The sequence below is a fragment of the Ixodes scapularis genome, unplaced genomic scaffold (genome assembly GCF_016920785.2).
Source record: "Ixodes scapularis isolate PalLabHiFi unplaced genomic scaffold, ASM1692078v2 PGA_scaffold4__175_contigs__length_147842914, whole genome shotgun sequence".
In the NCBI taxonomy this organism is placed as follows: domain Eukaryota; kingdom Metazoa; phylum Arthropoda; class Arachnida; order Ixodida; family Ixodidae; genus Ixodes; species Ixodes scapularis.
Genome location: NW_024609879.1, coordinates 42,486,566 through 42,514,516, shown reverse-complemented (window position 1 = coordinate 42,514,516; position 27,951 = coordinate 42,486,566).

Below are 27,951 nucleotides of genomic sequence, written 5' to 3'. Positions count from 1 at the left end.
GCGCCTTGGTACCACCTAACTAGGCGGTGTGTTTCGCGGAGCCCATGACTGCTAAAGGTACCCATTAGGTGCTGCCGCTCGTATTTGCACCCCGTTTGCTTTCACTGGGGGTGTTCGAATTCAGGTTCGATTCTTTACATTGATGATGTTGCTTGCGAGGAGTTCTTTTTTGACTAGGGCACGAACTTTTTATACAAAATGCTGTATATGTTGCACTTATTTTCTAGCCCTCTGGCTGTAGTTTATTGTGAAGGTTGTGGGAAAAAACGCGCATTGAGTAATTACAAAAAAAAAATATATATATATATATATATATATATATTTTTTTTTTTGTAATTACTCAATGCGCGTTTTTTCCCACAATCTTCACAATAAACTACAGCCAGAGGGCTAGAAAATAAGTGCAACATATACAACATATATAAATAATGTAGTGTCGAGTACCGTCCGACGGCACTCTTGCAGAACGTTCACGTGCCGTGCAATGGCACTCGACTTGCGTATTCAAGTGCCGTCCAAATGTCTTATGTAAAGCGTATTGTCAAAACGGGTTTTGCGAAGTTGTAGCGTAGCTTATTGGAAATTGTAGCGTAGCTCGCCTCATAGGCAGCGGAGCCGGATTCGATCCACAGTGTGGGCTTAGTTTTTAAAATCTTTTTCTCGAACATTTTGTTTTGTCGAGGCATTTGGCGATATTTACGTCATTTCTTTTTTACCATTAACACTGGGGAAAAAAAAAGGATGTTGTCGACGAGACTTTGCTTAAAGGGGGCCCTGCAACAACTTTTTGACTGGTTTTTAATTTGCACTGAACTTGAGCGCACTGAACGTACTAACTTAATCTTTTCTCAAATTTTGCTTTATTTTAAAAGTTCTAGGCAATTTAGAATTGCAAAAACAAACAGGAAATAACCTCCTTCTTGACGTCGTAGGTCCTGGCTTAGGTGGCCGTGAACTAGAGGAGTAGTGAGCTCATAGAGCGCTCACGGCTGCCGCACTCCGTGTCGACGGCTCGAGAGGGCGCCACTAAAGCATGTTCTGGATAGGCTGTATGAGGCGGGTGGCCAGGGCGGCTTGCATTGCATTTGCTGCGCGATTAAGGACTAATTTGGCATAACACTTCATTGGCCACAAACTACAGCAAACAGGGTGTAAAGATCAGTTCAGAACGGGAGCCACTTCTCACTGCCATACCGCCAAATGGCCAAATCGCAAGCCAAGCCCGCGCCGAAAGCCTTCGGAACGCTCGGAACGGGTCGGATCCTCGAGCCGGTATACGACCGCAGCGCTGCCGCGTACATCCGGGACCTTTCTACGCTCGCTGTTCGTCGGAGCCTCATCCCACAAGCCTTTTCTAGTATGCGCCATTTTTTCCGCCGCTTGGTGGCGGGTTTGTTGATGAGTCGTTTCTTGTTTCCGTACTTTATAAACTGCATTTGTTTCTTTTCTGATCTAAATTACCGAACAAAAACTACATTCATACATAATTGAAACGGTTCGCGACACTTATATTTTGTATTTCGACTAAAAAAAAGCTTTTCGCGGCTTTGACCAGTGGTAAGCCCAGGACCAAAGACGTCACATATTGCACGCTTTCGGCAATGCAGGTCGCCCTCGTAGGTGGAGGAGGTTTCCGCGTTTTTCGGTTAAAATATGACTCACTGATATTTAGTTACTCTCTCCGTGCCCGCTGGCTTGCCCGAACCCCAAGAGACGTGGAAACCGCGAAGACGGTAGGCGCTTAATAATGATTGCAGGGCCCCTTCAACAAAATGGTATGGGCGTCCCTTTCCGGAGGTACATAGAGGACAGCGGGTCTGGACGCTGCGAGGCGTCATGTGCAATGGGGCCAAGTAGGTTAATAGTTTTGTAATTAGCAGCCGCATGCTGTTGCCGCAAGGCGGCATGAATGTATGCGGGGGGTTGGTTAACGAGCTCCCCAGGGATATGTGTGCTGTTCGACTTTCTTTCGGACGGCACTTGTAGGCGCGGGTGGAGTGCCGTCGGACGGCACTGTAGACAGCCAAAAAAACAACGAAAAACGAGGTGTTTCGAACTACTTTCTTGAAGAGATCATAAACTGATTTTTAAACTACTTCCTCGTCAGCATTCCTCCTCAGTACATAAGCAGAGTGGGAAACCACGTGGTCGTATTTCACTGAAACCCAAAGTTCTGCCAGCAGTCTGAAAGCCGGCATGAACAAAGCCCTACATAAATTTCACTCTTGACATTTTTGCAAGCGCTGAAAACCATGAAGGGGGCGGCGGGACAAGCCACGGTGGGGGGGGGGGGGGGGGGGGGGCGACCCTTTTTGTTTTCGCTCAGCCGCACGACGAGGCACACTGCATGAAAGCGACAGGAGCAAGCGACCTATGTGATGAGCGACGTTTTCTAGTAATTCCAGAACCGAGCAGCGTTACAAGCGACAGTGAGAAATCTCCGTCGCTGTTGCCAATGCTCGACTCGTTGCGCATTAAATAGCGTACATGCGGTCCAGCCTTAATTGTCTGAAAGCGAGAGACACGTGCCACAAGTGAGTGCCGTGCTGCCACTCAGTTCCAAGTGCCTCTCATTTCAGGGCTACACTGCCATTTGCTTCCAAGTTCTGCACGGGCCTCCTGCTCAGGCGCTTTGATGCCACTTACGAAACTAGCAAAAACTCGTCAAGGGGTTTTAGGTGGGGTTAGCCATCAGTTGTGTTTGCCGCACCATTCTTTACGGTGCCTCGACAGTCCACAGTCACTTCACAGTAACAAGTTGGGACGCATGACACTTTTGGTTTTGTAACATAATTTTTGCTTCCTTGGGACAACTCTTAATACATGGGAGGAACAAGATGGCAATTGCACCAGTGGGGAATACGTCCAGGCAATGTACCTGTACTAAAACTTGCTTGAGCACCTGTTTATTTATGATTATCTTTACTCTTGCAGCGTTACCTCCGAGGCGGGGTTTCCCTACCAGAAGAAAAATTTGACTCGGCCATTGGGCAAGGCCAAGTTCGACTCGCGCTGCTGATCCTGTTGTCCCGGTGCCTCTACAAGGGCGAGGACCTGGTCAATAGGAGTGTGACGGGCCGACCTTTCAGGCGTGACAAAAGTATGGCGCCGTGGGAAGGAAGCCCATTACACCTGTCTAAGTGGATGCAATTGCAGGTGCGTGCCTTGCTGCATATCCGCCTTCCCGGCTCTAAACTATGTAGAATTTGGCAGGTTCCAGCATCGTGCATTATATAGATTTTATAGACCATACGCAAAATAGCTCTTGGGTATCATCATCATGCCGCTCGGAGCGACATGTGGTGGGTTTTGATATGTTGAATGTGCAAATGCCACTATACCTCGTCTCGCCTCAGCATGAACTAACTGCGAAAGCTGTGCAAGCGCAAGCGGGTAGCCTTGGCTGGAGGATGGAACCGCACTATGTGTGCGTCCACAGGTTTCCAAAGTCAACGGCAGAAGCTTTCGAGGGTGTGCCAAGCATGCACCAGCAACTTCTGGAGGATACATGGGCACTGCTATCTTGGAAGCACTTTCCAAGATTAAAGAAAATAAACACAGTTGGCAAAAACTTGAGTCCTAAGGCCCGTTCACACGCTTGCAACCTAGTACGACCGAGAGAGACGAGATCTGTTAAAACGTCTTAGAAGTTCTTAGGACGAGGGTACACACTGGCGCCATCTATGCGGTGACCCTGTAATTTCATTTTACAGGAGCGAAGGTTTCGCGGAATTTCCGAGGTCAAACGTGTGTAATACCTGTAAGAAAGGCTTGTTTATAACGTTGACAAAAGTTTTTCGAGCCAAGAAAGAAAGGATAATGCGCAAGAGAAATAGTAAATATGCCGGACCGCCAAGTTTACACTGCTACCCAAAAGATGGCGCCAGTGTGTCTTCTCGTAAGAGGTTTTAAGGAACCCAGTTTTAAGAGGTCGCAAGAGCGTGAACGGGCCTTTAGAGAACCATGCAGTGAACGGAAAACTTCACAGTTCATGCGTTCTTGGCATTTCATCAGGTTCTCGGCAGGCCTCTTCACGATGTATAATATGTGCATTACTTTGGTATTGGTTGATTTTTCTGGAAACAGGTGCCAGCAGGTACGGGCATAGACAATTGTAATTATATTTGTGCATCTGTACAACTTTTTTTGTTATTTTATTTTAAAGCTTGCTACTTAGTTTTGAAAGAACTTCGTGGTCCCCATGGCGAAGTTGCAAACATTATATTGGTGCGCTCAAAACCAGAACAAGGTCAGAACTAATGCCAAGGCATCTAAAAAAAATAATGTGACCAGAAACAACGTCATTTATAATGTTGTCAAGCTAGGCCTCGCAAATATTAGCCAAATCGGGTCCACTAATACCCACCCATGCAGGAGGGTGTCTTTAGTGTCCATGCTTGTTGTTTAATTAGACCTTGAACATGATTCCTTACTACGTAGGACTTGCATTACGAATGAGTTTTCTAGTTAGCGGTGGTGTTCCTGTTAACAAATCATTGTATTAGGTGGGCAGAAAATAAGAGTGAAGAAGTGAACTTTGGTCTTTAGTGGCAAGTAGGTCTGTATGGAATCATTTTTACTTCAGTGGAGGCTCAAGTATGCACGAAACTGAAAGGGCTTTCCTTTCAGTCGACGGAGACAAGGGTACCACAAGAGCCAGCTAGGGAAAGAGAACGGGACCTCCTGGTGTCAACGCCTTGCCGCCTGCGTGGCTTCGCCCCGAACCGTGCAGTTTTTGCCGAGGTAAACAATTCGGCCTTTTGAAAGTTTCGCGGATAAAAAAAAACATGACTCACTTGCATGCCTTGCTGTAAACAATCCAATGCTGCACTGAAATTTTTGAGTTGCAGATAATGTCACAGGTAGGATGGATAATCTCTACATTCTCAGAGTTCTGTGGACAAAGGGGTTGCCCAAAGATTACAGAGCAGGATGGCGCCCCGCTACAGAGCACCAGTTTATGTCGTACCATAGCCTCCTTTATATTGACAAAACCTGGCAGATTGCCACGAGGAGCGGTCGCCGAAATGGAAAAAAATGGAGTGGCACACAACGGAGAAGAGTCTCGCCGCAGCGGACGCGAAACACGAAAAAAGTATGTTTTGGGTCCTCGCCACTGCAAAAGCTGTGTGCTGACGTCCAGGTTCCTCGAGGAATGGCTCTTTAATGCTCTGTGCTACCAAATCCTCAAGTTCCAAATCTGTGACCAGGCACTCTATGACTCCGTCGTCGAACTGGCAGACTTTGTGAGTATAAAGGTGCTATGGTCATAATCTAATCCACTTTACTCCTTTTTTTTTTTCAGTGGGAGAGCATGTTTTTGTTTGCATTCTTAAAAAAGAGGGTTAGACTGTTATGATTAAATTGGTGCGGACAACCACTAACAAGCTCTGTTTGCTGTCGTCAGGGCCTACGCTATTCTTACCAATGCCGAGCTTCGCAAAAGAAAACAAGATGGGGGAAGGGACAAGAGCAGAGGAAAGCCGTGCCGTTTGCGTGGTCGATGTAACTACTCATGCTGAAGATAAATCACATGTAACTATGGTTGTTTAAGATAAATGTGTTCGAAAGGGTGTCTTCGCTATGCCAATCTGTAAACATATTTGCTTTTAAAGCTGGAGACCAAGTGAGATAAGTATCATCTGCTGTCTTCTCAACTGGTTATTTCAATATTTTATAAGGAGTACTTGGCCATGACTTACAAAATAAACAAAGACCAGATTCGGGCTCATGTTGGAAGGCGGGTCTTTCCTGCCGAACTTCAGAAACATTTATCTAAGCAAAGATGATAAACAAATTACTATTAGTTTTAGTGTCCCGCCATTTCTGCATGCAAAAGATGCCTATATAGGTACAGCACACGAAAAGTTACAGGAGACTTTGTAGTGCAGAGATGCATTATGTACTCTTTTTTTTATTGTTGATGAGCGACGATGGAAATTGTAATGATTACTACCTTGTAGTAGGCCTTGTACATGAAGCATTCCCTCACATGCACACAGATGTTAAAGCAAGCTTTAAGCCCTCTCTAAATTCCATCATGGCTTGCTTTCGTTACAACTAAAAAGGAAGCACAATAAGACGGGGACGAGAAAGGAAGAAACAAGCGCTCACTACCAACTAGTTTATTCAGAAAAAAAAGTATTCCCTTCCTTTCTTGTCCTTGTCTTAATGTACTCTTTTTTCATTGCAGCCACAAAGCAGCCTGCCCAGCAAAGAATTTTATAATGCTTTCTTTGACTGTACTAGACACTCTCAGTAGATAAGCCCCAGTCTTGCCTAGCACCTAGCTTATGCAGGGTGCTGCAGAACAGGTTCAGCTAGACTTCGTATCCTCCCCTCTTTCCTCAGTAAAGACCGTGCCCCTTGTGCTTCAAGTGCTCTCAGTGCACTTACTGATTTATTATTTACGTTCCCTTTGAGCCTTAAATTGATATTCTTTTAAAAGAAAAAGCAGACAATAGCAGCAGCAGCCTCCCCTGCCCCTCCACTTTCTATCTCTCTCCATGGGAATATGTTAGGTTCCTCCTGATGGCTAAAATAATTTTGAGTGCAATAGTCTGTATTTTTATGGTGTCCATCTGTAACCTGATACATCATCAGGGTGTCTACAAACCTGAAATTCCCAGGGAAATCGTCAAAAAGTTGGCTTCATCAGGGAAAACGACCACTGAAAGGTGAACGGCGATACGAAACAAAGCTTGATGGTTGCGCACGGGCACGACTATGCTGAATAATGTTGCCGAATTATGATCCTTTGACCCAGAAGTGGTCAGGAAGTTTTTATCAAAATAGTCAAGGGAAATTCTAGAAAAGTCGAGGAATTTGAAATCAGTAATTTGGTAGACACCCTGATGCACTGGTTCCACCGTACGAAACGCTTCACAATGAAGTGAGAATTGGGGAAAGCGAAATATAGAAAGGCAGCAATGGGCGTCTGCCTCACTTTCCTTCACTCTGCTGCATGGACTTTCCATCTATGACACTGCGGGCACTTAACATGTCCTCGACAATTTTACTTGGCGCACCTACAACTTCGTCTGACTTCCAGAACTTATTTCTTATCATTGGCTTCTTTTTCCCCAGGACCCAGTAAAGACTTTCGGGAACCCGGCGTTACTTTTCACTGGAAAGCACCCATGGACATCTGGCAGCATGTGCGTTGTCTGCGAGGACCTATGAATCGACATCCTGGACTTTTCAGCAAGAATCTTTCGGGTATTAGCCATGCACTGAGCATAGAAAGGTCAGTATGTGGGGGGGGAATCGACGAAGCACACGTTTTGTGCTTGAGCTCCCTCATGGGTAAACAAAATACAAAGATTTCGGTAAGAGCTGTGAAAGTTGTGACAGCACTCGGAGCGCATTCCTAGAACAGGGAAAAATAATTACCTATATTGGTTACTGTTTTAATGTTTTCCACATGTATTTGGTGAATATTCCAGCTATAATACAAAGGTTTGTGTGTTCCATTGTGTATCTAAACTTCTGCTAGATTTTTTTTGTGCATCAGTTGATATGAGGATTCAAACCATAGAAGAAGAAACTGCAAAAAGAAAAACAAAGCTTTGAAAAAACAGCAAGTACGCAAACAAAGCTTTTAGGAAACTTCTTGTCATATTTTTTTTATTCTAATTTAATCCTCAACATCAAGCAGGCAAAGCAAGCCTCAGCAAAACTTGTCATTGTAATTTATTTCAGTTCTTGTCTCATAGTTATGCCAGTTTTATGTATTAGTATTATTTCTTATGATGTTATTTGTTTAGTGTTTGTGATAAAACACCCTTGATAAGCCGAAGCAGGCTTTTGAGCCAATATGTATCACATTAGTTTCTAATAAAGTAATTGCTTTAAATACTTCTGGATTGCTTTGCAGTGCCCGCATGGTAGGACTCATGAAGTTGCATTTGCACAAATGGCAGTGATATGAGCTGAGAGAAAACAGCTATTTTTATTGTTAAATTTGAAGATTCCTGCAATTTATTGCCACCCACCTGTCCACTCAAAGCAGGCATAAAGCAACAGAACATGCTCGTTCACAACAGCTCTTGCCTATATTATAGACATGTGACAAAAAAGATATACAACCTATTGTAAATGATATGTATAACCAAACTAATAGAAAGTTAAGCTGCCGATTAAAAAAAACTTTTTTTTTGTTGTGTGCAAATTCCAATGTAACAAAACAATGCTGTCCTGAAAGCTTCTGTTGTGTTTCATGATCAATTTTAGAGCAGCATTCTGTTCAGCATCGTTAAGACCATCATCGTTCATTTTTCCATGTTTCATTACAGGAAATCGTAAGATATCAGCTCTGCATTTCGACGTTTACACTTGCAGACAATTGATGTTACCGCTTCTCTTAGGTGGAATCGAAGTTTCGATTTCAACTTTTATACCTTCACACAGATGATGTTACTACACTTGTTTTAGAGAAATTCAAGTTGAACCTCGCAGGCGGCAAGAAGTCTCCTAACGATCACAATGCCTCCCTCTGTTCAACAAATTGATACTTCACTAGGGCTCCAGGCAAAGTGAGAGTCGGCACTGACTATCTTTCGGAGAGTCGCTCATACACTCCCATGACTCTTTTGCGATAGGAGTCGGGGGACTCTTCATAAAAAGAGGGTCCTCACAACTCGTTTTACAGAGTCACGGGGATTACCAGGAAGAAGTCGTGTGACTCTTTTTCTCCGTTGGATAAGAGTCGTTAAAGAGTCGCAGTTGACTAGGTCACCGGGAGTCGCCTATACACTACCATGACTCTAGTGTGATGAGAGTCGCAGGACTCTTCTTTAAATAAGAGTCAAGTGACTCTACAAACTGGAGTCGTGGAAGAGTCAAATCCGTAGCGCGCAAAGGAGTCGTGGCGACTCTCTTTAAAAAAAGAGTCGAGGGACTCTACAAACTGGAGTCGATTCTGCGGCGCGCCAATACCCCCCAAAGAGAGTCATAGCGACTCTTTTTTTTAAGAGTGTAGGACTAAACTCTAAAGAAAAACTTAGAATCCAGGTAGCACCGAGTTTTGGGCCAAAACTTGGCTTTTGTCTCGGAGTTTGGGGCATTAAAAAGCCCGAAGAAGCCAAAGTAGAGCCAAACCTCACCTCCCTTGGCAACAGTCTGTGTATGTTGGCCCTAATTCGCCAAACAAATGCCAAACTTAGGCTTCACTGCCTGGTAGTTCGGCTGTCATCTGGCATCTTTGGGCCTAAATCGCCTAACAAATGCCAGAGTTAGGCTGACTGCCCGGTAGTTCGGTAGACATTTGGCATTGTTGGGCCGAAATTGCCAAACTAATGCCAAAGTTAGGCTTCACTTTTTGATAGTTCGGCTGTCATCTGTCACCTTCGGGCCAAAATTGCCTCAGACATGCCAGAGTTAGGCTTACTACCTTGTAGTTCAGTTGACACATTGGCATCTTTGAGCCCAAGTCGCCAAACAAGTGCCAAAATTAGGCTCCGCTTCCCGATAGTTCGGCTGTCATCTGGCAGCTACGGGCCAAAGTTGCCAAACAAGTGCCATAGTTAGGCTTCGCTTCCCGATAGTTCGGCTGTCATCCGGCAGCTACGGGCCAAAGTTGCCAAACAAGTGCCAAAGTTACCCTTAGCAAAAAGAGGCCGTACTTCAAACGAAGTTGAAATATATTTAGTACGAATATTCATTTTGTATTTATTCTGTATTATTTTGGCCGCATTCGAAATACGCGCGTAATGTATTCAAAATACATTATAAATATGAATAAAAAAATATTTTAGATATACCAAAAATATTATTCCTTCACGCTCAAGATGCCATTTGTGGATTAAAAAACGGTTACACAATTTTTTTTTATTTTCGATTTTGTCAGCAAATGGTGTCCCTGTGGTATTTGAAGGCACTACTAAATACATCTCACAAAGCCACATTAGAAACGAACACAAACACAAACACCATGACGCACTGAAGAGCTCATTCACAATTCCGTTGACTGCTCTAGAGCCTTATATAGCCTACATATTGAAGGTAATAATTTTTTCGGTGACCACCTCTGTGCTTATTAAGGTTACAAGTATTCGATCTTCTCCTCGGGAGTCTGTCAAGGGGGAAACAGTGTTTTGAAGTTCGTGGACGATATCTCTTACTAAAAGGCATTGGTACAACTAATAACAATTCGGCACAGTCCCTAAAACAATATCCACACAAACGGCTCATAAAATACATGTTATTGCTTCTCTGCGTAGCACCACTCAGGGCAAAGCGAATCAAGGCAGTTTCTTCACTTTAAAATACTGTAAACGACTTTATTTTCGTGAGGACCTAATTCTCGCAAAGTTGGCGAACCGCCTGCAATTCCGAAAAATAGGTCCCGCGAACAATTCCGGCAAAATGTAAAAACATTCAAATCTATATTGCGATCCCAGCGCGTCGCGAAAATTAGAATTTGCGAATTATTCCAAAACTCCAACTTTGACCTAAATCGCGAAATATTGAGCCCGCGAAAAATAAATATTTTACAGTAGTTGTTTTGCCTTTCCTTTTTAGTAGTTGACTATTTAATATGGTAGTTAATGTCACTGTATTAAAGTCACTATTCACATCACGTACAATGGTGAGTATAGACGTTCAGTGAACTAACATTGTGCTAACAAAACCACGCCAAACGTATCTGTTCACAGCACCTGCTGAAGCTTTCCAGCATCAGCAAATGTTGTGGTTGTAGTTCCCGAACCCCGCTTGTGATTGGTGTGCAAGGAACTGATCAGGTGTGTTCTTGATAGAAAAAAGGAAACAATAGCATAAACTGGGCTGATTTATTAGTGCGACGCTGCGCAATTCAATTGCCAAACTAATCAAATGTATTTAGGCGCTTCAGTGTACTCCATATCTGCTTAAAGTGAACTTCAGAAGGGGAGCTTTTAAATATTTTGGTAGTTTAAGTCACACTACCAAAGTATTGCAGTCAAAAGGTACTTAAAGTATATCACAACAGTATTTCCGATTTTCAGGTATTTTAAGAGTATTCTGCACGTATTCTTGATTGCTCCATTTTTTTAGGGTTGGAGTATATTTTGCATGAATTAAATAAATATTTCAAGAAATATATGTGAAAGGTATTTTGTGCCTATTAATTTAGTATTTACATATTTCAAAACGCATGAAGGGAACTTCAAATGTAGTTTAAGTAAAGGTATTTTAAAATGATTTTTAGAAGTATATTTTAGTACAAAGTAACAAAAAAAGAAGTTTATATTTTCGGTATATTTTTCGTGTACTTACAATTATGAATTGTATTTCAAATACACTCAAATTAGAATGTGGTATATTTCAAACGTATTAGTTTTCGCTAAGGGTAGGCTTCGCTTCCCGATAGTTCGGCTGTCATCTGGAACCTTCGGGCCAAAATTGCCTCAGATATGCCAGAGTTAGGCTTACTACCTTGTAGTTCAGTTGACATATTGGCATCCTTGAGCCCAAGTCGCCAAACAAGTGCCAAAATTAGGCTTCGCTTCCCGATAGTTCGGCTGTCATCTGGCAGCTACGGGCCTAAGTTGCCAAACAAGTGCCATAGTTAGGCTTCGCTTCCCGATAGTTCGGCTGTCATCCGGCAGCTACGGGCCAAAGTTGCCAAACAAGTGCCAAAGTTAGGCTTCGCTTCCCGATAGTTCGGCTGTCATCTGGCACCTTCGGGCCAAAATTGCCTCAGATATGCCAGAGTTAGGCTTACTACCTTGTAGTTCAGTTGACACATTGGCATCTTAGAGCCCAAGTCGCCAAACAAGTGCCAAAATTAGGCTTCGCTTCCCGATAGTTCGGCTGTCATCTGGCAGCAACGGGCCAAAGTTGCCAAACAAGTGCCATAGTTAGGCTTCGCTTCCCGATAGTTCGGCTGTCATCCGGCAGCTACGGGCCAAAGTTGCCAAACAAGTACCAAAGTTAGGCTTCGCTTCCCGATAGTTCGGCTGTCATCTGGCATCTTCGGGCCCAAATTGCCTCAGATATGCCAGAGTTAGGCTTACTACCTTGTAGTTCAGTTGACACATTGGCATCTTTGAGCCCAAGTCGCCAAACAAGTGCCAAAATTAGGCTTCGCTTCCCGATAGTTCGGCTGTCATCTGGCAGCTACGGGCCAAAGTTGCCAAACAAGTGCCATAGTTAGGCTTCGCTTCCCGATAGTTCGGCTGTCATCCGGCAGCTACGGGCCAAAGTTGCCAAACAAGTGCCAAAGTTAGGCTTCGCTTCCCTATAGTTCGGCTGTCATCTGGCACCTTCGGGCCAAAATTGCTTCAGATATGCCAGAGTCAGGCTTACTACCTTGTAGTTCAGTTGACACATTGGCATCTTTGAGCCCAAGTCGCCAAACAAGTGCCAAAATTAGGCTTAGCTTCCCGATAGTTCGGCTGTCATCTGGCAGCTACGGGCCAAAGTTGCCAAACAAGTGCCATAGTTAGGCTTCGCTTCCCGATAGTTCGGCTGTCATCCGGCAGCTACGGGCCAAAGTTGCCAAACAAGTGCCAAAGTTAGGCTTCGCTTCCCGATAGTTCGGCTGTCATCTGGCACCTTCGGGCCAAAATTGCCTCAGATATGCCAGAGTTAGGCTTACTGCCTTGTAGTTCAGTTGACACATTGGCATCTTTGAGCCCAAGTCGCCAAACAAGTGCCAAAATTAGGCTTCGCTTCCCGATAGTTCGGCTGTCATCTGGCAACTACGGGCCAAAGTTGCGAAACAAGTGCCATAGTTAGGCTTCGCTTCCCGATAGTTCGGCTGTCAACTGGCAGCTACGGGCCAAAGTCGCGAAACAAGTGCCAAAGTTAGGCTTCGCTTCCCGATAGTTCGGCTGTCATCTGGCACCTTCGGGCCAAAATTGCCTCAGATATGCCAGAGTTAGGCTTACTACCTTGTAGTTCAGTTGACACATTGGCATCTTTGAGCCCAAGTCGCCAAACAAGTGCCAAAATTAGGCTTCGCTTCACGATAGCTCGCTGTCATCTGGCAGCTACGGGCCAAAGTTGCCAAACAAGTGCCATAGTTAGGCTTCGCTTCCCGATAGTTCGGCTGTCATCCGGCAGCTACGGGCCAAAGTTGCCAAACAAGTGCCAAAGTTAGGCTTCGCTTCCCGATAGTTCGGCTGTCATCTGGCACCTTCGGGCCAAAATTGCCTCAGATATGCCAGAGTTAGGCTTACTACCTTGTAGTTCAGTTGACACATTGGCATCTTTGAGCCCAAGTCGCCAAACAAGTGCCAAAATTAGGCTTCGCTTTCCGATAGTTCGGCTGTCATCTGGCAGCTACGGGCCAAAGTTGCCAAACAAGTGCCATAGTTAGGCTTCGCTTCCCGATAGTTCGGCTGTCAACTGGCAGCTACGGGCCAAAGTTGCCAAACAAGTGCCAAAGTTAGGCTTCGCTTCCCGATAGTTCGGCTGTCATCTGGCACCTTCGGGCCAAAATTGCCTCAGATATGCCAGAGTTAGGCTTACTACCTTGTAGTTCAGTTGACACATTGGCATCTTTGAGCCCAAGTCGCCAAACAAGTGCCAAAATTAGGCTTCGCTTCCCGATAGTTCGGCTGTCATCTGGCAGCTACGGGCCAAAGTTGCCAAACAAGTGCCATAGTTAGGCTTCGCTTCCCGATAGTTCGGCTGTCAACTGGCAGCTACGGGCCAAAGTTGCCAAACAAGTGCCAAAGTTAGGCTTCGCTTCCCGATAGTTCGGCTGTCATCTGGCACCTACGGGCCAAAATTGCCTCAGATATGCCAGAGTTAGGCTTACTACCTTGTAGTTCAGTTGACACATTGGCATCTTTGAGCCCAAGTCGCCAAACAAGTGCCAAAATTAGGCTTCGCTTCCCGATAGTTCGGCTCTCATCTGGCAACTACGGGCCAAAGTTGCCAATCAAGTGCCATAGTTAGGCTTCGCTTCCCGATAGTTCGGCTGTCAACTGGCAGCTACGGGCCAAAGTTGCCAAACAAGTGCCAAAGTTAGGCTTCGCTTCCCGATAGTTCGGCTGTCATCTGGCACCTTCGGGCGAAAATTGCCTCAGATATGCCAGAGTTAGGCTTACTACCTTGTAATTCAGTTGACACATTGGCATCTTTAAGCCCAAGTCGCCAAACAAGTGCCAAAATTAGGCTTCGCTTCCCGATAGTTCGGCTGTCAACTGGCAGCTACGGGCCAAAGTTGCCAAGCAAGTGCCAAAGTTAGGCTTCGCTTCCCGATAGTTCGGCTGTCATCTGGCACCTTCGGGCCAAAATTGCCTCAGATATGCCAGAGTTAGGCTTACTACCTTGTAGTTCAGTTGATACATTGGCATCTTTGAGCCCAAGTCGCCAAACAAGTGCCAAAATTAGGCTTCGCTTCCCGATAGTACGGCTGTCATCTGGCAGCTACGAGCCAAAGTTGCCAAACAAGTGCCATAGTTAGGCTTCGCTTCCCGATAGTTCGGCTGTCATCCGGCAGCTACGGGCCAAAGTTGCCAAACAAGTGCCAAAGTTAGGCTTCGCTTCCCGATAGTTCGGCTGTCATCTGGCACCTTCGGGCCAAAATTGCCTCAGATATGCCAGAGTTAGGCTTACTACCTTGTAGTTCAGTTGACACATTGGCATCTTTGAGCCCAAGTCGCCAAACAAGTGCCAAAATTAGGCTTCGCTTCCCGATAGTTCGGCTGTCATCTGGCAGCTACAGGCCAAAGTTGCCAAACAAGTGCCATAGTTAGGCTTCGCTTCCCGATAGTTCGGCTGTCATCCGGCAGCTACGGGCCAAAGTTGCCAAACAGGTGCCAAAGTTAGGCTTCGCTTCCCGATAGTTCGGCTGTCATCTGGAACCTTCGGGCCAAAATTGCCTCAGATATGCCAGAGTTAGGCTTACTACCTTGTAGTTCAGTTGACACATTGGCATCTTTGAGCCCAAGTCGCCAAACAAGTGCCAAAATTAGGCTTCGCTTCCCGATAGTTCGGCTGTCATCTGGCAGCTACGGGCCAAAGTTGCCAAACAAGTGCCATAGTTAGGCTTCGCTTCTCGATAGTTCGGCTGTCATCCGGCAGCTACGGGCCAAAGTTGCCAAACAAGTGCCAAAGTTAGGCTTCGCTTCCCGATAGTTCGGCTGTCATCTGGCACCTTCGGGCCAAAATTGCCTCAGATATGCCAGAGTTAGGCTTACTACCTTGTAGTTCAGTTGACACATTGGCATCTTTGAGCCCAAGTCGCCAAACAAGTGCCAAAATTAGGCTTCGCTTTCCGATAGTTCGGCTGTCATCTGGCAGCTACGGCCAAAGTTGCCAAACAAGTGCCATAGTTAGGCTTCGCTTCCCGATAGTTCGGCTGTCATCCGACAGCTACGGGCCAAAGTTGCCAAACAAGTGCCAATGTTAGGCTTCGCTTCCCGATAGTTCGGCTGTCATCTGGCACCTTCGGGCCAAAATTGCCTCAGATACGCCAGAGTTAGGCTTACTACCTTGTAGTTCAGTTGCCACATTGGCATCTTTGAGCCCAAGTCGCCAAACAAGTGCCAAAATTAGGCTTCGCTTCCCGATAGTTCGGCTGTCATCCGGCAGCTACGGGCCAAAGTTGCCAAACAGGTGCCAAAGTTAGGCTTCGCTTCCCGATAGTTCGGCTGTCATCTGGCACCTTCGGGCCAAAATTGCCTCAGATATGCCAGAGTTAGGCTTACTACCTTGTAGTTCAGTTGACACATTGGCATCTTAGAGCCCAAGTCGCCAAACAAGAGCCAAAATTAGGCTTCGCTTCCCGATAGTTCGGCTGTCATCTGGCAACTACGGGCCAAAGTTGCCAAACAAGTGCCATAGTTAGGCTTCGCTTCCCGATAGTTCGGCTGTCATCCGGCAGCTACGGGCCAAAGTTGCAAAACAAGTGCCAAAGTTAGGCTTCGCTTCCCGATAGTTCGGCTGTCATCTGGCATCTTCGGGCCCAAATTGCCTCAGATATGCCAGAGTTAGGCTTACTACCTTGTAGTTCAGTTGACACATTGGCATCTTTGAGCCCAAGTCGCCAAACAAGTGCCAAAATTAGGCTTCGCTTCCCGATAGTTCGCCTGTCATCTGGCAGCTACGGGCCAAAGTTGCCAAACAAGTGCCATAGTTAGGCTTCGCTTCCCGATAATTCGGCTGTCATCCGGCAGCTACGGCCAAAGTTGCCAAACAAGTGCCAAAGTTAGGCTTCGCTTCCCTATAGTTCGGCTGTCATCTGGCACCTTCGGGCCAAAATTGCTTCAGATATGCCAGAGTCAGGCTTACTACCTTGTAGTTCAGTTGACACATTGGCATCTTTGAGCCCAAGTCGCCAAACAAGTGCCAAAATTAGGCTTAGCTTCCCGATAGTTCGGCTGTCATCTGGCAGCTACGGGCCAAAGTTGCCAAACAAGTGCCATAGTTAGGCTTCGCTTCCCGATAGTTCGGCTGTCATCCGGAAGCTACGGGCCAAAGTTGCCAAACAAGTGCCAAAGTTAGGCTTCGCTTCCCGATAGTTCGGCTGTCATCTGGCACCTTCGGGCCAAAATTGCCTCAGATATGCCAGAGTTAGGCTTACTACCTTGTAGTTCAGTTGACACATTGGCATCTTTGAGCCCAAGTCGCCAAACAAGTGCCAAAATAGGCTTCGCTTCCCGATAGTTCGGCTGTCATCTGGCAACTACGGGCCAAAGTTGCCAAACAAGTGCCATAGTTAGGCTTCGCTTCCCGATAGTTCGGCTGTCAACTGGCAGCTACGGGCCAAAGTCGCCAAACAAGTGCCAAAGTTAGGCTTCGCTTCTCGATAGTTCGGCTGTCATCTGGCACCTTCGGGCCAAAATTGCCTCAGATATGCCAGAGTTAGGCTTACTACCTTGTAGTTCAGTTGACACATTGGCATCTTTGAGCCCAAGTCGCCAAACAAGTGCCAAAATTAGGCTTCGCTTCACGATAGCTCGCTGTCATCTGGCAGCTACGGGCCAAAGTTGCCAAACAAGTGCCATAGTTAGGCTTCGCTTCCCGATAGTTCGGCTGTCATCCGGCAGCTACGGGCCAAAGTTGCCAAACAAGTGCCAAAGTTAGGCTTCGCTTCCCGATAGTTCGGCTGTCATCTGGCACCTTCGGGCCAAAATTGCCTCAGATATGCCAGAGTTAGGCTTACTACCTTGTAGTTCAGTTGACACATTGGCATCTTTGACCCCAAGTCGCCAAACAAGTGCCAAAATTAGGCTTCGCTTCCCGATAGTTCGGCTGTCATCTGGCAGCTACAGGCCAAAGTTGCCAAACAAGTGCCATAGTTAGGCTTCGCCTCCCGATAGTTCGGCTGTCATCCGGCAGCTACGGGCCAAAGTTGCCAAACAGGTGCCAAAGTTAGGCTTCCCTTCCCGATAGTTCGGCTGTCATCTGGAACCTTCGGGCCAAAATTGCCTCAGATATGCCAGAGTTAGGCTTGCTACCTTGTAGTTCAGTTGACACATTGGCATCTTTGAGCCCAAGTCGCCAAACAAGTGCCAAAATTAGGCTTCGCTTCCCGATAGTTCGGCTGTCATCTGGCAGCTACGGGCCAAAGTTGCCAAACAAGTGCCATAGTTAGGCTTCGCTTCCCGATAGTTCGGCTGTCATCCGGCAGCTACGGGCCAAAGTTGCCAAACAAGTGCCAAAGTTAGGCTTCGCTTCCCGATAGTTCGGCTGTCATCTGGCACCTTCGGGCCAAAATATCCTCAGATATGCCAGAGTTAGGCTTACTACCTTGTAGTTCAGTTGACACATTGGCATCTTTGAGCCCAAGTCGCCAAACAAGTGCCAAAATTAGGCTTCGCTTTCCGATAGTTCGGCTGTAATCTGGCAGCAACGGCCAAAGTTGCCAAACAAGTGCCATAGTTAGGCTTCGCTTCCCGATAGTTCGGCTGTCATCCGACAGCTACGGGCCAAAGTTGCCAAACAAGTGCCAATGTTAGGCTTCGCTTCCCGATAGTTCGGCTGTCATCTGGCACCTTCGGGCCAAAATTGCCTCAGATACGCCAGAGTTAGGCTTACTACCTTGTAGTTCAGTTGCCACATTGGCATCTTTGAGCCCAAGTCGCCAAACAAGTGCCAAAATTAGGCTTCGCTTCCCGATAGTTCGGCTGTCATCTGGCAGCTACAGGCCAAAGTTGCCAAACAAGTGCCATAGTTAGGCTTCGCTTCCCGATAGTTCGGCTGTCATCCGGCAGCTACGGGCCAAAGTTGCCAAACAGGTGCCAAAGTTAGGCTTCGCTTCCCGATAGTTCGGCTGTCATCTGGCAGCTACGGGCCAGAGTTGCCAAACAAGTGCCATAGTTAGGCTTCGCTTCCCGATAGTTCGGCTGTCATCCGGCAGCTACGGGCCAAAGTTGCAAAACAAGTGCCAAAGTTAGGCTTCGCTTCCCGATAGTTCGGCTGTCATCTGGCATCTTCGGGCCCAAATTGCCTCAGATATGCCAGAGTTAGGCTTACTACCTTGTAGTTCAGTTGACACATTGGCATCTTTGAGCCCAAGTCGCCAAACAAGTGCCAAAATTAGGCTTCGCATCCCGATAGTTCGCCTGTCATCTGGCAGCTACGGGCCAATGTTGCCAAACAAGTGCCATAGTTAGGCTTCGCTTCCCGATAATTCGGCTGTCATCCGGCAGCTACGGCCAAAGTTGCCAAACAAGTGCCAAAGTTAGGCTTCGCTTCCCTATAGTTCGGCTGTCATCTGGCACCTTCGGGCCAAAATTGCTTCAGATATGCCAGAGTCAGGCTTACTACCTTGTAGTTCAGTTGACACATTGGCATCTTTGAGCCCAAGTCGCCAAACAAGTGCCAAAATTAGGCTTAGCTTCCCGATAGTTCTGCTGTCATCTGGCAGCTACGGGCCAAAGTTGCCAAACAAGTGCCATAGTTAGGCTTCGCTTCCCGATAGTTCGGCTGTCATCCGGCAGCTACGGGCCAAAGTTGCCAAACAAGTGCCAAAGTTAGGCTTCGCTTCCCGATAGTTTGGCTGTCATCTGGCACCTTCGGGCCAAAATTGCCTCAGATATGCCAGAGTTAGGCTTACTACCTTGTAGTTCAGTTGACACATTGGCATCTTTGAGCCCAAGTCGCCAAACAAGTGCCAAAATTAGGCTTCGCTTCCCGTTAGTTCGGCTGTCATCTGGCAACTACGGGCCAAAGTTGCCAAACAAGTGCCATAGTTAGGCTTCGCTTCCCGATAGTTCGGCTGTCAACTGGCAGCTACGGGCCAAAGTCGCGAAACAAGTGCCAAAGTTAGGCTTCGCTTCCCGATAGTTCGGCTGTCATCTGGCACCTTCGGGCCAAAATTGCCTCAGATATGCCAGAGTTAGGCTTACTACCTTGTAGTTCAGTTGACACATTGGCATCTTTGAGCCCAAGTCGCCAAACAAGTGCCAAAATTAGGCTTCGCTTCACGATAGCTCGCTGTCATCTGGCAGCTACGGGCCAAAGTTGCCAAACAAGTGCCATAGTTAGGCTTCGCTTCCCGATAGTTCGGCTGTCATCCGGCAGCTACAGGCCAAACTTGCCAAACAAGTGCCATAGTTAGGCTTCGCTTCCCGATAGTTCGGCTGTCATCCGGCAGCTACGGGCCAAATTTGCCAAACAGGTGCCAAAGTTAGGCTTCGCTTCCCGATAGTTCGGCTGTCATCTGGAACCTTCGGGCCAAAATTGCCTCAAATATGCCAGAGTTAGGCTTACTACCTTGTAGTTCAGTTGACACATTGGCATCTTTGAGCCCAAGTCGCCAAACAAGTGCCAAAATTAGGCTTCGCTTCCCGATAGTTCGGCTGTCATCTGGCAGCTACGGGCCAAAGTTGCCAAACAAGTGCCATAGTTAGGCTTCGCTTCTCGATAGTTCGGCTGTCATCCGGCAGCTACGGGCCAAAGTTGCCAAACAAGTGCCAAAGTTAGGCTTCGCTTCCCGATAGTTCGGCTGTCATCTGGCACCTTCGGGCCAAAATTGCCTCAGATATGCCAGAGTTAGGCTTACTACCTTGTAGTTCAGTTGACACATTGGCATCTTTGAGCCCAAGTCGCCAAACAAGTGCCAAAATTAGGCTTCGCTTTCCGATAGTTCGGCTGTCATCTGGCAGCTACGGCCAAAGTTGCCAAACAAGTGCCATAGTTAGGCTTCGCTTCCCGATAGTTCGGCTGTCATCCGACAGCTACGGGCCAAAGTTGCCAAACAAGTGCCAATGTTAGGCTTCGCTTCCCGATAGTTCTGCTGTCATCTGGCACCTTCGGGCCAAAATTGCCTCAGATACGCCAGAGTTAGGCTTACTACCTTGTAGTTCAGTTGCCACATTGGCATCTTTGAGCCCAAGTCGCCAAACAAGTGCCAAAATTAGGCTTCGCTTCCCGATAGTTCGGCTGTCATCTGGCAGCTACAGGCCAAAGTTGCCAAACAAGTGCCATAGTTAGGCTTCGCTTCCCGATAGTTCGGCTGTCATCCGGCAGCTACGGGCCAAAGTTGCCAAACAGGTGCCAAAGTTAGGCTTCGCTTCCCGATAGTTCGGCTGTCATCTGGCACCTTCGGGCCAAAATTGCCTCAGATATGCCAGAGTTAGGCTTACTACCTTGTAGTTCAGTTGACACATTGGCATCTTAGAGCCCAAGTCGCCAAACAAGAGCCAAAATTAGGCTTCGCTTCCGATAGTTCGGCTGTCATCTGGCAGCTACGGGCCAGAGTTGCCAAACAAGTGCCATAGTTAGGCTTCGCTTCCCGATAGTTCGGCTGTCATCCGGCAGCTACGGGCCAAAGTTGCAAAACAAGTTCCAAAGTTAGGCTTCGCTTCCCGATAGTTCGGCTGTCATCTGGCATCTTCGGGCCCAAATTGCCTCGGATATGCCAGAGTTAGGCTTACTACCTTGTAGTTCAGTTGACACATTGGCATCTTTGAGCCCAAGTCGCCAAACAAGTGCCAAAATTAGGCTTCGCTTCCCGATAGTTCGCCTGTCATCTGGCAGCTACGGGCCAATGTTACCAAACAAGTGCCATAGTTAGGCTTCGCTTCCCGATAATTCGGCTGTCATCCGGCAGCTACGGCCAAAGTTGCCAAACAAGTGCCAAAGTTAGGCTTCGCTTCCCTATAGTTCGGCTGTCATCTGGCACCTTCGGGCCAAAATTGCTTCAGATATGCCAGAGTCAGGCTTACTACCTTGTAGTTCAGTTGACACATTGGCATCTTTGAGCCCAAGTCGCCAAACAAGTGCCAAAATTAGGCTTAGCTTCCCGATAGTTCGGCTGTCATCTGGCAGCTACGGGCCAAAGTTGCCAAACAAGTGCCATAGTTAGGCTTCGCTTCCCGATAGTTCGGCTGTCATCCGGCAGCTACGGGCCAAAGTTGCCAAACAAGTGCCAAAGTTAGGCTTCGCTTCCCGATAGTTCGGCTGTCATCTGGCACCTTCGGGCCAAAATTGCCTCAGATATGCCAGAGTTAGGCTTACTACCTTGTAGTTCAGTTGACACATTGGCATCTTTGAGCCCAAGTCGCCAAACAAGTGCCAAAATTAGGCTTCGCTTCCCGATAGTTCGGCTGTCATCTGGCAACTACGGGCCAAAGTTGCCAAACAAGTGCCATAGTTAGGCTTCGCTTCCCGATAGTTCGGCTGTCAACTGGCAGCTACGGGCCAAAGTCGCGAAACAAGTGCCAAAGTTAGGCTTCGCTTCCCGATAGTTCGGCTGTCATCTGGCACCTTCGGGCCAAAATTGCCTCAGATATGCCAGAGTTAGGCTTACTACCTTGTAGTTCAGTTGACACATTGGCATCTTTGAGCCCAAGTCGCCAAACAAGTGCCAAAATTAGGCTTCGCTTTCCGATAGTTCGGCTGTCATCTGGCAGCTACGGCCAAAGTTGCCAAACAAGTGCCATAGTTAGGCTTCGCTTCCCGATAGTTCGGCTGTCATCCGACAGCTACGGGCCAAAGTTGCCAAACAAGTGCCAATGTTAGGCTTCGCTTCCCGATAGTTCGGCTGTCATCTGGCACCTTCGGGCCAAAATTGCCTCAGATACGCCAGAGTTAGGCTTACTACCTTGTAGTTCAGTTGCCACATTGGCATCTTTGAGCCCAAGTCGCCAAACAAGTGCCAAAATTAGGCTTCGCTTCCCGATAGTTCGGCTGTCATCCGGCAGCTACGGGCCAAAGTTGCCAAACAGGTGCCAAAGTTAGGCTTCGCTTCCCGATAGTTCGGCTGTCATCTGGCACCTTCGGGCCAAAATTGCCTCAGATATGCCAGAGTTAGGCTTACTACCTTGTAGTTCAGTTGACACATTGGCATCTTAGAGCCCAAGTCGCCAAACAAGAGCCAAAATTAGGCTTCGCTTCCCGATAGTTCGGCTGTCATCTGGCAACTACGGGCCAAAGTTGCCAAACAAGTGCCATAGTTAGGCTTCGCTTCCCGATAGTTCGGCTGTCATCCGGCAGCTACGGGCCAAAGTTGCAAAACAAGTGCCAAAGTTAGGCTTCGCTTCCCGATAGTTCGGCTGTCATCTGGCATCTTCGGGCCCAAATTGCCTCAGATATGCCAGAGTTAGGCTTACTACCTTGTAGTTCAGTTGACACATTGGCATCTTTGAGCCCAAGTCGCCAAACAAGTGCCAAAATTAGGCTTCGCTTCCCGATAGTTCGCCTGTCATCTGGCAGCTACGGGCCAAAGTTGCCAAACAAGTGCCATAGTTAGGCTTCGCTTCCCGATAATTCGGCTGTCATCCGGCAGCTACGGCCAAAGTTGCCAAACAAGTGCCAAAGTTAGGCTTCGCTTCCCTATAGTTCGGCTGTCATCTGGCACCTTCGGGCCAAAATTGCTTCAGATATGCCAGAGTCAGGCTTACTACCTTGTAGTTCAGTTGACACATTGGCATCTTTGAGCCCAAGTCGCCAAACAAGTGCCAAAATTAGGCTTAGCTTCCCGATAGTTCGGCTGTCATCTGGCAGCTACGGGCCAAAGTTGCCAAACAAGTGCCATAGTTAGGCTTCGCTTCCCGATAGTTCGGCTGTCATCCGGAAGCTACGGGCCAAAGTTGCCAAACAAGTGCCAAAGTTAGGCTTCGCTTCCCGATAGTTCGGCTGTCATCTGGCACCTTCGGGCCAAAATTGCCTCAGATATGCCAGAGTTAGGCTTACTACCTTGTAGTTCAGTTGACACATTGGCATCTTTGAGCCCAAGTCGCCAAACAAGTGCCAAAATAGGCTTCGCTTCCCGATAGTTCGGCTGTCATCTGGCAACTACGGGCCAAAGTTGCCAAACAAGTGCCATAGTTAGGCTTCGCTTCCCGATAGTTCGGCTGTCAACTGGCAGCTACGGGCCAAAGTCGCCAAACAAGTGCCAAAGTTAGGCTTCGCTTCTCGATAGTTCGGCTGTCATCTGGCACCTTCGGGCCAAAATTGCCTCAGATATGCCAGAGTTAGGCTTACTACCTTGTAGTTCAGTTGACACATTGGCATCTTTGAGCCCAAGTCGCCAAACAAGTGCCAAAATTAGGCTTCGCTTCACGATAGCTCGCTGTCATCTGGCAGCTACGGGCCAAAGTTGCCAAACAAGTGCCATAGTTAGGCTTCGCTTCCCGATAGTTCGGCTGTCATCCGGCAGCTACGGGCCAAAGTTGCCAAACAAGTGCCAAAGTTAGGCTTCGCTTCCCGATAGTTCGGCTGTCATCTGGCACCTTCGGGCCAAAATTGCCTCAGATATGCCAGAGTTAGGCTTACTACCTTGTAGTTCAGTTGACACATTGGCATCTTTGACCCCAAGTCGCCAAACAAGTGCCAAAATTAGGCTTCGCTTCCCGATAGTTCGGCTGTCATCTGGCAGCTACAGGCCAAAGTTGCCAAACAAGTGCCATAGTTAGGCTTCGCCTCCCGATAGTTCGGCTGTCATCCGGCAGCTACGGGCCAAAGTTGCCAAACAGGTGCCAAAGTTAGGCTTCCCTTCCCGATAGTTCGGCTGTCATCTGGAACCTTCGGGCCAAAATTGCCTCAGATATGCCAGAGTTAGGCTTGCTACCTTGTAGTTCAGTTGACACATTGGCATCTTTGAGCCCAAGTCGCCAAACAAGTGCCAAAATTAGGCTTCGCTTCCCGATAGTTCGGCTGTCATCTGGCAGCTACGGGCCAAAGTTGCCAAACAAGTGCCATAGTTAGGCTTCGCTTCCCGATAGTTCGGCTGTCATCCGGCAGCTACGGGCCAAAGTTGCCAAACAAGTGCCAAAGTTAGGCTTCGCTTCCCGATAGTTCGGCTGTCATCTGGCACCTTCGGGCCAAAATATCCTCAGATATGCCAGAGTTAGGCTTACTACCTTGTAGTTCAGTTGACACATTGGCATCTTTGAGCCCAAGTCGCCAAACAAGTGCCAAAATTAGGCTTCGCTTTCCGATAGTTCGGCTGTAATCTGGCAGCAACGGCCAAAGTTGCCAAACAAGTGCCATAGTTAGGCTTCGCTTCCCGATAGTTCGGCTGTCATCCGACAGCTACGGGCCAAAGTTGCCAAACAAGTGCCAATGTTAGGCTTCGCTTCCCGATAGTTCGGCTGTCATCTGGCACCTTCGGGCCAAAATTGCCTCAGATACGCCAGAGTTAGGCTTACTACCTTGTAGTTCAGTTGCCACATTGGCATCTTTGAGCCCAAGTCGCCAAACAAGTGCCAAAATTAGGCTTCGCTTCCCGATAGTTCGGCTGTCATCTGGCAGCTACAGGCCAAAGTTGCCAAACAAGTGCCATAGTTAGGCTTCGCTTCCCGATAGTTCGGCTGTCATCCGGCAGCTACGGGCCAAAGTTGCCAAACAGGTGCCAAAGTTAGGCTTCGCTTCCCGATAGTTCGGCTGTCATCTGGCAGCTACGGGCCAGAGTTGCCAAACAAGTGCCATAGTTAGGCTTCGCTTCCCGATAGTTCGGCTGTCATCCGGCAGCTACGGGCCAAAGTTGCAAAACAAGTGCCAAAGTTAGGCTTCGCTTCCCGATAGTTCGGCTGTCATCTGGCATCTTCGGGCCCAAATTGCCTCAGATATGCCAGAGTTAGGCTTACTACCTTGTAGTTCAGTTGACACATTGGCATCTTTGAGCCCAAGTCGCCAAACAAGTGCCAAAATTAGGCTTCGCTTCCCGATAGTTCGCCTGTCATCTGGCAGCTACGGGCCAATGTTGCCAAACAAGTGCCATAGTTAGGCTTCGCTTCCCGATAATTCGGCTGTCATCCGGCAGCTACGGCCAAAGTTGCCAAACAAGTGCCAAAGTTAGGCTTCGCTTCCCTATAGTTCGGCTGTCATCTGGCACCTTCGGGCCAAAATTGCTTCAGATATGCCAGAGTCAGGCTTACTACCTTGTAGTTCAGTTGACACATTGGCATCTTTGAGCCCAAGTCGCCAAACAAGTGCCAAAATTAGGCTTAGCTTCCCGATAGTTCTGCTGTCATCTGGCAGCTACGGGCCAAAGTTGCCAAACAAGTGCCATAGTTAGGCTTCGCTTCCCGATAGTTCGGCTGTCATCCGGCAGCTACGGGCCAAAGTTGCCAAACAAGTGCCAAAGTTAGGCTTCGCTTCCCGATAGTTCGGCTGTCATCTGGCACCTTCGGGCCAAAATTGCCTCAGATATGCCAGAGTTAGGCTTACTACCTTGTAGTTCAGTTGACACATTGGCATCTTTGAGCCCAAGTCGCCAAACAAGTGCCAAAATTAGGCTTCGCTTCCCGTTAGTTCGGCTGTCATCTGGCAACTACGGGCCAAAGTTGCCAAACAAGTGCCATAGTTAGGCTTCGCTTCCCGATAGTTCGGCTGTCAACTGGCAGCTACGGGCCAAAGTCGCGAAACAAGTGCCAAAGTTAGGCTTCGCTTCCCGATAGTTCGGCTGTCATCTGGCACCTTCGGGCCAAAATTGCCTCAGATATGCCAGAGTTAGGCTTACTACCTTGTAGTTCAGTTGACACATTGGCATCTTTGAGCCCAAGTCGCCAAACAAGTGCCAAAATTAGGCTTCGCTTCACGATAGCTCGCTGTCATCTGGCAGCTACGGGCCAAAGTTGCCAAACAAGTGCCATAGTTAGGCTTCGCTTCCCGATAGTTCGGCTGTCATCCGGCAGCTACAGGCCAAACTTGCCAAACAAGTGCCATAGTTAGGCTTCGCTTCCCGATAGTTCGGCTGTCATCCGGCAGCTACGGGCCAAATTTGCCAAACAGGTGCCAAAGTTAGGCTTCGCTTCCCGATAGTTCGGCTGTCATCTGGAACCTTCGGGCCAAAATTGCCTCAAATATGCCAGAGTTAGGCTTACTACCTTGTAGTTCAGTTGACACATTGGCATCTTTGAGCCCAAGTCGCCAAACAAGTGCCAAAATTAGGCTTCGCTTCCCGATAGTTCGGCTGTCATCTGGCAGCTACGGGCCAAAGTTGCCAAACAAGTGCCATAGTTAGGCTTCGCTTCTCGATAGTTCGGCTGTCATCCGGCAGCTACGGGCCAAAGTTGCCAAACAAGTGCCAAAGTTAGGCTTCGCTTCCCGATAGTTCGGCTGTCATCTGGCACCTTCGGGCCAAAATTGCCTCAGATATGCCAGAGTTAGGCTTACTACCTTGTAGTTCAGTTGACACATTGGCATCTTTGAGCCCAAGTCGCCAAACAAGTGCCAAAATTAGGCTTCGCTTTGAGATAGTTCGGCTGTCATCTGGCAGCTACGGCCAAAGTTGCCAAACAAGTGCCATAGTTAGGCTTCGCTTCCCGATAGTTCGGCTGTCATCCGAGAGCTACGGGCCAAAGTTGCCAAACAAGTGCCAATGTTAGGCTTCGCTTCCCGATAGTTCGGCTGTCATCTGGCACCTTCGGGCCAAAATTGCCTCAGATACGCCAGAGTTAGGCTTACTACCTTGTAGTTCAGTTGCCACATTGGCATCTTTGAGCCCAAGTCGCCAAACAAGTGCCAAAATTAGGCTTCGCTTCCCGATAGTTCGGCTGTCATCTGGCAGCTACAGGCCAAAGTTGCCAAACAAGTGCCATAGTTCGGCTTCGCTTCCCGATAGTTCGGCTGTCATCCGGCAGCTACGGGCCAAAGTTGCCAAACAAGTGCCAAAGTTAGGCTTCGCTTCCCGATAGTTCGGCTGTCATCTGGCACCTTCGGGCCAAAATATCCTCAGATATGCCAGAGTTTGGCTTACTACCTTGTAGTTCAGTTGACACATTGGCATCTTTGAGCCCAAGTCGCCAAACAAGTGCCAAAATTAGGCTTCGCTTTCCGATAGTTCGGCTGTCATCTGGCAGCTACGGCCAAAGTTGCCAAACAAGTGCCAAAGTTAGGCTTCGCTTCCCGATAGTTCGGCTGTCATCCGGCAGCTACGGGCCAAAGTTGCCAAACAGGTGCCAAAGTTAGGCTTCGCTTCCCGATAGTTCGGCTGTCATCTGGCACCTTCGGGCCAAAATTGCCTCAGATATGCCAGAGTTAGGCTTACTACCTTGTAGTTCAGTTGACACATTGGCATCTTAGAGCCCAAGTCGCCAAACAAGAGCCAAAATTAGGCTTCGCTTCCCGATAGTTCGGCTGTCATCTGGCAGCTACGGGCCAGAGTTGCCAAACAAGTGCCATAGTTAGGCTTCGCTTCCCGATAGTTCGGCTGTCATCCGGCAGCTACGGGCCAAAGTTGCAAAACAAGTGCCAAAGTTAGGCTTCGCTTCCCGATAGTTCGGCTGTCATCTGGCATCTTCGGGCCCAAATTGCCTCAGATATGCCAGAGTTAGGCTTACTACCTTGTAGTTCAGTTGACACATTGGCATCTTTGAGCCCAAGTCGCCAAACAAGTGCCAAAATTAGGCTTCGCTTCCCGATAGTTCGCCTGTCATCTGGCAGCTACGTGCCAAAGTTGCCAAACAAGTGCCATAGTTAGGCTTCGCTTCCCGATAATTCGGCTGTCATCCGGCAGCTACGGCCAAAGTTGCCAAACAAGTGCCAAAGTTAGGCTTCGCTTCCCTATAGTTCGGCTGTCATCTGGCACCTTCGGGCCAAAATTGCTTCAGATATGCCAGA